Genomic DNA, 9,963 nt, shown 5'->3' with positions numbered 1-9,963 from the left:
GATTCTCCAGGCAAGAATACTGGAGTGGGATGCCATGCCCTCCTCCAGGAGATCTTCCCAACCCAGGGATTGAACCCAGGTCTCCCACATTGCAGATGAATCCTTTACCATCAGAACCACCAGGGAAGCCTGTTTGAGGACCTAAACTGAGTTAGAAGTCACTGGTCCTCCTGCTTCACAGGTCAAGCTATCCTGAAAGACACTTGAGGGTCTTGAGTGGGGTAGGTTCCATGGGAGACCCGCAGGAATTCATGAAGGGCTGTGGGATGGAGACAACACTGGTGCCAGGCCAGCTGTGGATACTCGAGGAGAGGTGGAGAGTCCATCCTGGACTCTGCAGTCTTCTCTTTCAGTGTGACAAAAATGTACTTTGAAGGGTTAAAAAGAAAAGCTGTCGCTTGCTCCCAGTCCCTACCTGGGATGCCGTGTTTCAGTAGACTGAATTCATTCAACATAGCAAGAAACCTGGGCACTGCCTACCTTGGGGGACCTGCAACACCAGCAGTGTCCCGGGGCAAGCCCAACCCGTGGAATGGAGAGATGGTGCACTTAACTTCCTTTTTTAAACATTATTTTATTGATTTAACTGAAACTGTCTAGTCAGTGGATCCCCTCCCTAGCTCTCTGAGCTGATGAGCAGAAAGAGGGTGGGGGAGGCCTGTCTGATGTGATTAACTCTTTCAAAGCGTGGCTTCCCTGGTGGCGCAGATGGTAAAGAAACTCCCTGCAGTGCAAGAGACTCAGGTTCGATTCCTGGGTTGGGAAGACTCCCTGGAGGAGGAAATGGCAACCCACTCTAGTATTCTTGCTTGGAGAATTCCATGGACAGAGGAGCCACGGGGTCACAAAGAGTCAGACACGACTAAGTGATCGTCACTTTCACTTTCAAGTGTGGCTGGGAGGCAGCCTCACTGAGGGGCTCTAGCCGGTGGGGTGGCAGCTGCAGACTGTATCTACACTGCCTGATCTGGGTGTGGGTCGCCTCGCTGGTCCTCTAGAGAGTCCTCCTGGTCAGCAAGATTGAGGGTTTCTGCACTTTCCAAATGTCTGTGATGCTCCAATCAAAGTGAAAGGAGATGCAAGGAAATAGGAGAGGTCAAGACACCAGCCTGGGTGACTCTGCTGACAACCCTGGAACCCCAGGCAGCACGTTCCTGCCAGTCGCTGCCCTGCCCTCTTCTCAGCTGGAGATAGCTTTATTCAAAGGAGATAAGACCTGTGCATTTGATTACAGCATCCCTGCCTGAAGTCTGACCGAAGCCTGCAGCTCTGGGGTGAACTCGTTACAATTGCATCCAGTGCCTCTGAGTTAAGGCGAGGCAGGAATAAATACGGAATGTTTTTTTAAGTGATAACAGTCCTCCCCTGCTGCTAGGGTAAAAATTGCTCTTTTAAAGTCACAGTGTTCTCCCCTTTGCTGCCCTGCCATTGTGCTTCATGCTCAGAGAGGCATCCAAGGGCAGGGCCATCTTTTTGTCTGGCCTCTCTGAGCACTTGGCTAAATGTAATCAGTCCTTAAACAGAAACCACAGGCAGAAAGAGCCACCAAAGGTAGAAGCCACTTTGAGACCTGGGCAATCGTCGTTCCAGGCTGAAATCTATGACACACTGCATTGAACCACCAACATGTGCTATTCAGCATCGTTTTTCCCTGCTCCTAATGCTCCTCTTCTTCTTCTTCTTCTTTTTTTTTTTTTTTTTTGTCTGTTTTGGGTCTTAGCTGCAGAGATTTGAATGTATCTAACTCCTAAGCTCGAAACTCTCCATCTTTTTCCATTACTCAGCCATTAAAAAGAATGAAATAATGCCATCTGCAGCAACATGGATGGATCTAGAGATTGTCATACTGAGTAAAATGTCAGACAGAGAAGAAGTATCATATACCATCCCTTATATATGGATTCTAAAAAGAAATGATACATATGAATTTATTCACAAAACAGAAAAAGACTCACAGACTTAGAGAATGAACTTATGGTTGCCAGGGGGAAGGATGGAGGGAAAGGACAGTTAGGGAATTTGGGTTGGGCATGTACATACTGCTATGTTTAAAATGGATAACCTGTAAAGACCTACTGTATAGCACAGGGGACTCTGCTCAATTTTATGTGGCAGCCTGGATGGGAGGGGAGTTACAGGGAGAATGGGTATATGTATATGTGTGGCTGAGTCCCTTTGCTGTCTGCCTGAAGCTATCACAACATTGTTAATTGGCTATACTCCAATATAAAATTAAAAGTTTTTTTAAAAAGCTCTCCATCTTCCCCAGTTCCTGGAAAGCCTCCCCCTCACCTCACTTACTCTCTTGCTACCCCCTACCCCAGTTACCCATCTCCCGCCTCCCCTCACAACCTACACCCTGGTTTGGATGTGTATCTTTTGATGGTATTTATCTTCCTGATGAGAAAAAACCCAGAGAACACAGGATTACACACATGTGCCTTCAGCATCCTTATCTCCCTGCATCCTGCTCCCCACAAAAGCTCTGTTTTTATTACTAAAATTCCTTCTGCCATCTTTGGGACCCCAGGAAGTGGGAAACTTTGAGGCCAGAGGATTGAGCCGTGGCTCCAGACGTTTCTTGTTGCCCACATCCGGGTCTTTCTCTTTGCACAGAACAGTTATAAGATTTTTACCGTCGTAAAGTCCCAACAAGAGGAGCCAGCCACTTCTGCCAGCTCCACGTCAACCCCATCAGCCAGAGTCGGCTAAGAAGACTCCTGCTTAATTACCCCCGGGGCGAGCCAAGAAGAAGGACTGGAGGGTATTTTAATAATCAAGACACAGCTCTCAAATCAAAGTGATTATCCTAGCCAGGATCAACCAAGGTCTCTCATGAACCCTCGGCCAAAATGAGTTTTCAAGGAGAAGTTCTGTCTTGAATTATTTTTATGGATCGTTCTAGTTTTTTAAGTGAATATTTAGACTGCAGTTCACAAAAACCTCCCTCTTTCGTGGGGAAAAGAAAACTGGCTTTCATTTTATAGTTTTTGTCTCTGTCAGCATTTCTAACGGCAAGAATGACAAACTCTGCTTGGGAAAAGCCAGCGCCGACAGCTGTGTTTTATTATTGAATATTTCTGGTGGCGAGGTTGGCGGCCGCTCTGTTTATACTGCTTGTAAGATTTCATGCAAGACTCTGCGAGGTCCTGGGCTTAAACCGAAGTGTCTGGTCCTCTGGATAATTCATTCCATCCCCTTCATTCCTGGTCTCTGGCTTTTAATTTTTTCCAAGGACAAACGGAGCACTGCCAGAGAATGGAGTCCGACAAGAGATGTTGCAGCCCCTAGGTCCCAGCTGGGCCAAGGTTGCCTCCTTGGTCCAGAGCAGTACAAGGTGACCTTCGAGCGTCTCTCCTCCATGAAGCTGCTGGTCCCGGGTCAAGCAAACAAGCTCTGGGATTCAGCCTTGACACAGGCTTTTTAGCAAGCACTTCCTGCTCTCAGCCCATCAGATCCTTCTGCTCAATTTTTTGGGGGGGTGGGACTCTCTGCTCACAGAGGGGAGCTGGACTTCGCCTCTCAAACACTTTGTCTTTCTGAAAGCCAGCCAGTCTGTCTTGTAGCGGTACACCTGGCTTTGGAAGTATAAAGGGGGTTGTCAGCATCCTGGTTTGCCTTCCCCCCACCCCAAATTTTACCCCCATAAATATTAAAAAAAAAAAGATAAAAAGGGAAAAGAACAGTCCCCTGACTAACCGGGCCACCCCCAGGCTATTTGTTTATTTCTTTGTTTTGTCAAGAGACAAAACGATCATTTGTTTTGCCATCGGCTTCTGGGTGGGTGTAGAACTAGAGTTCAGATATCAGCTGTGATCTCTCTGCCACCTAAGGAGAGATGGTTTTTAACTGCCCCCCACCCCAACCCCCAGTACACAGTGGAAGTCCAAACTTTCTGCTCGGTGTCTGTAAATTTGGGGAAGGGGCATCAATCTATCACGGTCACCGCTGGTTTGTCCCCAGAATGAGCTGGGGTGATGCTATCTTGTTCTCCAAGCTTTATGGTGCTGATTCATGTGAGGGACTCAGCCTTTCCTGTATTTCCACCAAAAGCTGTCACTCTCACAAAACATGTGCATGCATGGAAGATTTTCCTGGGAGTTAGAGACACTGGGGAGATCCACACCCCAAAGGAACAAACAGCATTCAATTACCACTTATGTTTCCTGAATTTCTGCAGTCATGTTGGCAGCGCGAGCTGCCCACTCCCAGGACAGGAGCCAGGATTCCTATCCTGGTTTCCTTCACTCTGTCATCCATTCCCTCTGTGTTTCTTCAGCTCCTACTGTGTGCCAAGTGAAGCCAGGGAGACACACTTCCCAGCCTTCAGCATCCCTGGGATTGGGATGTGCAGGGGTACAGGTTGGGCTTTAGAAGCGGGGAGCTCTGCTTGGGACGACACCCATTCAGGAGCATGGATGAGGCAACTCTGAGCCCTGTCTGAGAAGCAGGTGGTCAGCAGTCAGGCCAAGGCCTGCGGGATGGCAGGCGAGGGGGATGTGCTCCTTGGGATGGGCGTGAGTGTTCTAGCTGCCCTCAAGGTCCCTGGGCAGACTCAGGATGGGAGATGTCAGGAGAAGCTCAGGGAGAAAGGATGCAGGCTGCGTTGGGACTTCCTGGGGACCCAGGGCCCTGGGCAGGGCAGCTAAAGGGCAAGATCTTGGGGCTCGGCCCTCTTCGGCCTCCCGGGACTCTCCCCCTCCCCACCGCCCGCCCTCCCCACACCTCCCTTCCCCCCCCTCCCCAGCATACTCCCTTCCCACTCCTGCCACCTCTGGGCATCTGTGCCCCCACATCCCATCACATGGCCCCCCAACCTCCACTCACTCCACATGTCCTCTCAGAAAGTTCCTGGTTCAAATTCCCACACATCCCATCACAGGACCCTTCAACCTCCACTCACGGTACATGTCTTTTCAGAAAGTTCCTAGTTCAAATCCCGCCCACGGCTCATCTGTCTCTTCTTCCGGGCATTTGCCTAAGTCACGGATTATTGGCCAACCTGTGGAGTGGACACGTTGAGGCCAGACTCTGGCCTTAACAACAGCTGGAGTTGGGCCAGGAAAGGAGCTCTGGGGGGACACATTGTGTGTGGGGGGCATTTCTCACATCTTCTCTGGCCTTTGAGGGGCAGCTCTTCCGTCTCATCCTTCCAGCTGAGACAAGCCCGTGGGTGGTTTCCTCTTCAAGGCCTGACCCTCATCCCCATCAGGAAATGGAGGGGTGGTCATAGAGAGTCAGAGCGGCGAAGCCAGGACCGCCGTTCAGGGGCCCGTGACAGCCCCTTCCTCAGCCCCGCACTGCGTGCTTCCAGAGCCCCTCTCTGAAATCATTTTTTCTCCCTGAAGCTGGAAGCCCCGGGGTCCCCCGCATCTGAGAAGTGGGGGAAGGGGCACGGGGTCCGTGTACACATCCATTTCGGGCGTCCTTGGGTGGTATGTGGAGACTGAGCAGGCTGGTGGCTCAGTGGTAAAGGACCTGTCTGCCAATGCGGGAGACGTAAGGGAGGAAGGTTTGATCCCTGGCTCGGGAAGATCCCCTGGAGGAGGGCATGGCAGCCCACTCTAGTATTCTTGCCTGGAGAATCCCCTGGACAGAGGAGCCTGGGGTCACAAAGGTCACAACTGAAGTGGCTTAGCATGAGCAGGTTGCAGGCCTCTCTCTGGCTCCCACCCCCACCCACCTCTCAACCTCCAGCTTCCCAAATCGCAGAGGCCACCTGCCTCCTGAGGATCTGTGCTGGACCCAGCGTCCCAGGGCAGGAAGGTGGGGTCTAGCTCCTGGAGGCACCTCACCCTCTCTGTGCAGGTGCATTCTCACCTGTGAAATGGGAACAGTGAAGGTGCTGACTTCTGCGAGGACAGAAGCGGGTTTTCCCGTTGGGAGGCATTGACACTGTGACTTCGCCTTACAAAGGGGAATCTCACCGCAAGGGAGGTCCAGCAACCAGATTGAGGCCCCAGGCTGGAGTGGGTGTGTGTGTTAGTTGCTTAGTCGTGTCCGACTCTTTGTGACCCCGTGAACCATAGCCCACCAGGATCCTGTCCATGGAATTCTCCGAGCAAGACTTCTGGAGTGGTTGTCATTGCTTCCTGACAAATGCAGGGCTGGCTCCTCCACCCCACCCTCCACAAGCAGAATGCAAAAATAAGCACACACACACACACACACACACACACACACACACACACACCCCTCTGTCTGTGCTGAGTGCTCTGTACCCTCTTAGCCCTCGCAGACACGGGAGCTGTCATTACCCCATCCTTCAAGGGGTAAACTGGGGCCCCGACATGGGTAACTTGCCCACGGACCATGACCAGTGAGCGGCAGAGCCAGGATTGAGTTTTCTGCCCTCCCCATTACACCAGGCTGCTTCTTAGAGCTGAGAGCTGGTGTAGACCCTATGCCCCCTGGCACCCCTCCTCTTGGCCCTGCACAGGACCACACGGCCAGTTTCCACAAGACCTTCTCTTGATCACAAAGGACAGTCAATCAAGATTAACAACTCGAATTGCCTGGAGGCCCCTTTGGTTCCAGATGCTTTTTGCTAATTCCAGATGGTTGTTTTGTTGGCGGTAAACTAGTGCCTCTGAGTTCTTGGATTTGGTTGGCCAGAGTGTGGTCCCTTTCCAGCCCCAGTCCTGAGTCTCCCAAAGCCCAGGCCACAGAGGCTTGGGCTGCCAGGTTCAGATGTGACATGGTGGGTGCTGGAGTCTGTAGCCTGGCCGCCTGGCAGGGGAGACCCGGGGGTGCCCTCAGCCAGGCCAAAGAGCCAGCAAACCCAGAGAAGTCCCAGCCCCTGTAATGCTCACAGTGACGGAAACTGCTTCCATAGTCCCCCATTTCTAGATGTGATTTTTTTTTTTTTTTTTTTTTTACAAAGTTAGCTCAGGGCTTCTTAGATCTTGATGCATTCACATAAACCCTCGGAGGTCTTGTTAGAATGCAGTTTTGGGTTCAGCAGGACGGGATGGGACCCAGGGTTCTGCCTGTCTGAGTAGCTACCAGAGGATGTGATGCTGCTGGTCCAGGGCCCACACTGTGTGAAGCAAGAGGAGGGGTTGTGTGCAATTTGTGTGCACAGGGGTTTAGAGGGGGCTGGTGCAAGTGGATTCCAAAGAGGACAGCAGGGGGAAGGGTCAGCTTTGGGAACAGGAAAATGGGGGTCTGGCTTGCCCTCATATGGCCCATCCTCCCAACCAAGGGATGGAAGAGAGGAAGGGGGGGGTGTCACATGACCATGTGTGGGTCACAAGGTCAAGGGACCCCTTCCTTCCCTCTGGTTTCACAGCATGCTGAGTCCTTCCTTCCACCTGTCCTTAGCCCCGAGGCCAGACAACTGGGGGTGCCCCAGGGACATCTTGTTCACTCAGGAGGCATCGAGGGTCACAGGCTGACCCGTGATGGGGCACTGGTAAATCTCTGTGAAATACTGTCCAAGGGAGAGAAGGGGCTCATGTTTAAAGACTTTTTAAAATTTGAAAATAATTTCAAACTTTACTCAAGAGTTGAAAGAATAGGATTGTACAAAGAACCCCCATATAACCTTTGGCCAAAATTGACGGCTAACATTTTATCCCTGTGTTTCATCATTTGTGAGCTCTCTCTCTCTGTCCCTCCTTGTCTCTTGATCTCAATCTGCCCTCTTTTACCCACCTCCTGATTTGTATAGATTTTTCTGAGCCTTGTAAGAGGACTGTCCCCCTCAATACTATATATTTCCTAAGAAAAGGAATATTCTCGTATACAACCACATACAGGAAGTTGGCATGAGTCCAGTTCTTTTGTCTGGTTTTCCATCCATATTCTAATTTGGCCCAATGCCAATCCTTGCTAGCATTTTCTCCTACTGGACAGGGTTCTGTCCAGAAACTGGGTTTTATACTGAGTTGTCATGTCTCTCTAGTATCCTTCAAGGTGGAACATTTCTGCAGTCTTTCTTTGTCTTTGCGACACTGACATATTTAAAAATACAGTCCTCCCCCCATCCTGCTAAAAAAACCAAACAAACAGTATGTTCCTCTTTTTGGATGGATTTGTTGTTTTCCATGTGGTTAGGGACGCGTTAGGGATTCTGCGTTTTCCCTGGTGGCTCACACAGTAAAGAATCCACCTGCCAATGTGGGACACCTGGGTTCCATCCCTAGGTCGGGAAGATCCCCTGGAGAAGGGAATGGCTATTCTCTCCAGTATTCTGGCCTGGAGAATCCCATGGACAGAGGAAACCTGGCAGGCTGCAGTCCATACAGCCACAAAGAGTCAGACACGACTGAGCGACCTACACTTTTACACTAGGGATTCTGCCAGTTGACTGCATGGTGATCTGTGTGCTCATAAGCAGCCCTTGGACCCCACGCTGCGATGTTAGTTCTATCACCTGGTCACAATATTGCCTGATTTCGCCTCTGCTTTTTCCTTAAACGCATATAAATATCCAGCTCCTCAATGAATTCCCTATTACCCATTGGTGACCCCTGCCCTGACCATCTTTACAACCAGGGTTGCAAAGTGATGTTTCTAACTCCAGCACTCTCAGCACCCCTCAGTCCCCCTTCAGCACCTGGCAGTTCTCCTGTAAGTAAGCGCTCTTCCTCCCCATTCACTCATTCATTCACTCATCACTCCTCTATTTAGTATTGGCATGGACTCAGAAATGCCCATGTTTCCCCCAGTGGTTTATAATTCATTATTGTTCTTAATCATTTTGGTGCTCAAATTGTCCCATATCTGACCCTTGGGGAGCCTTTTCAAGCTGTGTTCTTAAGACATCTTCATTTTTGTCTTAATGCCTCCTTACTTTGGGGAATAAGAAGCTATTTGAGGCTCATCTAGAACCTTCCATACCCCAGTCTTGGAACTGACCATTTCTCTGAGGATCCTGTTCCTCTCAGAGCGGATGGCTTGAGAAACTCAGATCTGGCACTAGGGGTGCTTGTTGATACTGGGGTGCTTTTATTTCTAGGTCTTTCTAGTTATTGTTCTTGGTCAATCACTAAATTGTGCCAGACTCTTTGTGACCCCATGGACTGCAGTATACCCGGCTCCTCTGTCCTTCACTATCTCCCAGAGTTTGTTCAAATTCATGTCCATTGAATCGACGAGGCTTTCTAACAGACAGAGCTAAGAAATAACTGATACATATATATAGATACAGTTGCATATATACATATACAAGCACACTGACACACATACACACAAATTTATCTTGGAAATCATGCCTTCACCTGACACCCCCGTGCAGACAGGGAAGGTCACCTCTCGGATCCCCAGCTGTTCAGAGTGCAGTCCCCAGCTGTCAGCTTGCTCAAGGTCCCCCTCAGCTTTTGAGCCGAAGGTGTGCTCCCCTGGGGAAGGCCTCCAGCCAGCGAGTGGCCAGGCAGTGTTATAAGGATCTGCTTGTTGCCAGTCTGGGACCCCTCCATGGACAGTCCTTGCTCTGGAACTCTGTCAGGCTGGCAGACTTTGTTACATCTGCATATAATCTGACAGCACCCCCCAGCCGAATCATGACCCCTCCCCTTGCCTTCACACCCAGGGCACTCCCTCCTCCACCTCCACCCACATACCTCCAACCCCAGCCCACACCCTGGGGGTCTTTCTTGCCTTCCCAGTTTCAATTTGTTGCTCCTTCTCTCCCAGTGAGACCCTGGATCCTGAGAATAACATCACACGTGTTCATACGCTCAGATTTAATATCCGAAATAATTCCCCACTTGTGCTGCGGAGAGCATCACAGAAACATTCATTCGAAGAGCTTGGAGTGTCTGCAGCTCTCTCCCAGCCTCTGTCCCAGAGCCACCCAAGAGCACGCTTGTGAGTCAGTGGGACTGGTTCTTGTTTTCTTTAGTTTCTTTTTCTCCTTTCCTTTCGGTGTAACTATGGTGTTCATTTGAAATACATGGAGTTCATTTAGCTTACTTAGCCCCTATCCCAGCACCCCCCGACACACACATCCTTTCAGAT

The sequence above is a fragment of the Ovis aries genome, chromosome 13 (genome assembly GCF_016772045.2).
Source record: "Ovis aries strain OAR_USU_Benz2616 breed Rambouillet chromosome 13, ARS-UI_Ramb_v3.0, whole genome shotgun sequence".
Lineage (NCBI taxonomy): Eukaryota > Metazoa > Chordata > Mammalia > Artiodactyla > Bovidae > Ovis > Ovis aries.
Note: the sequence above shows the minus strand (reverse complement) of the source record.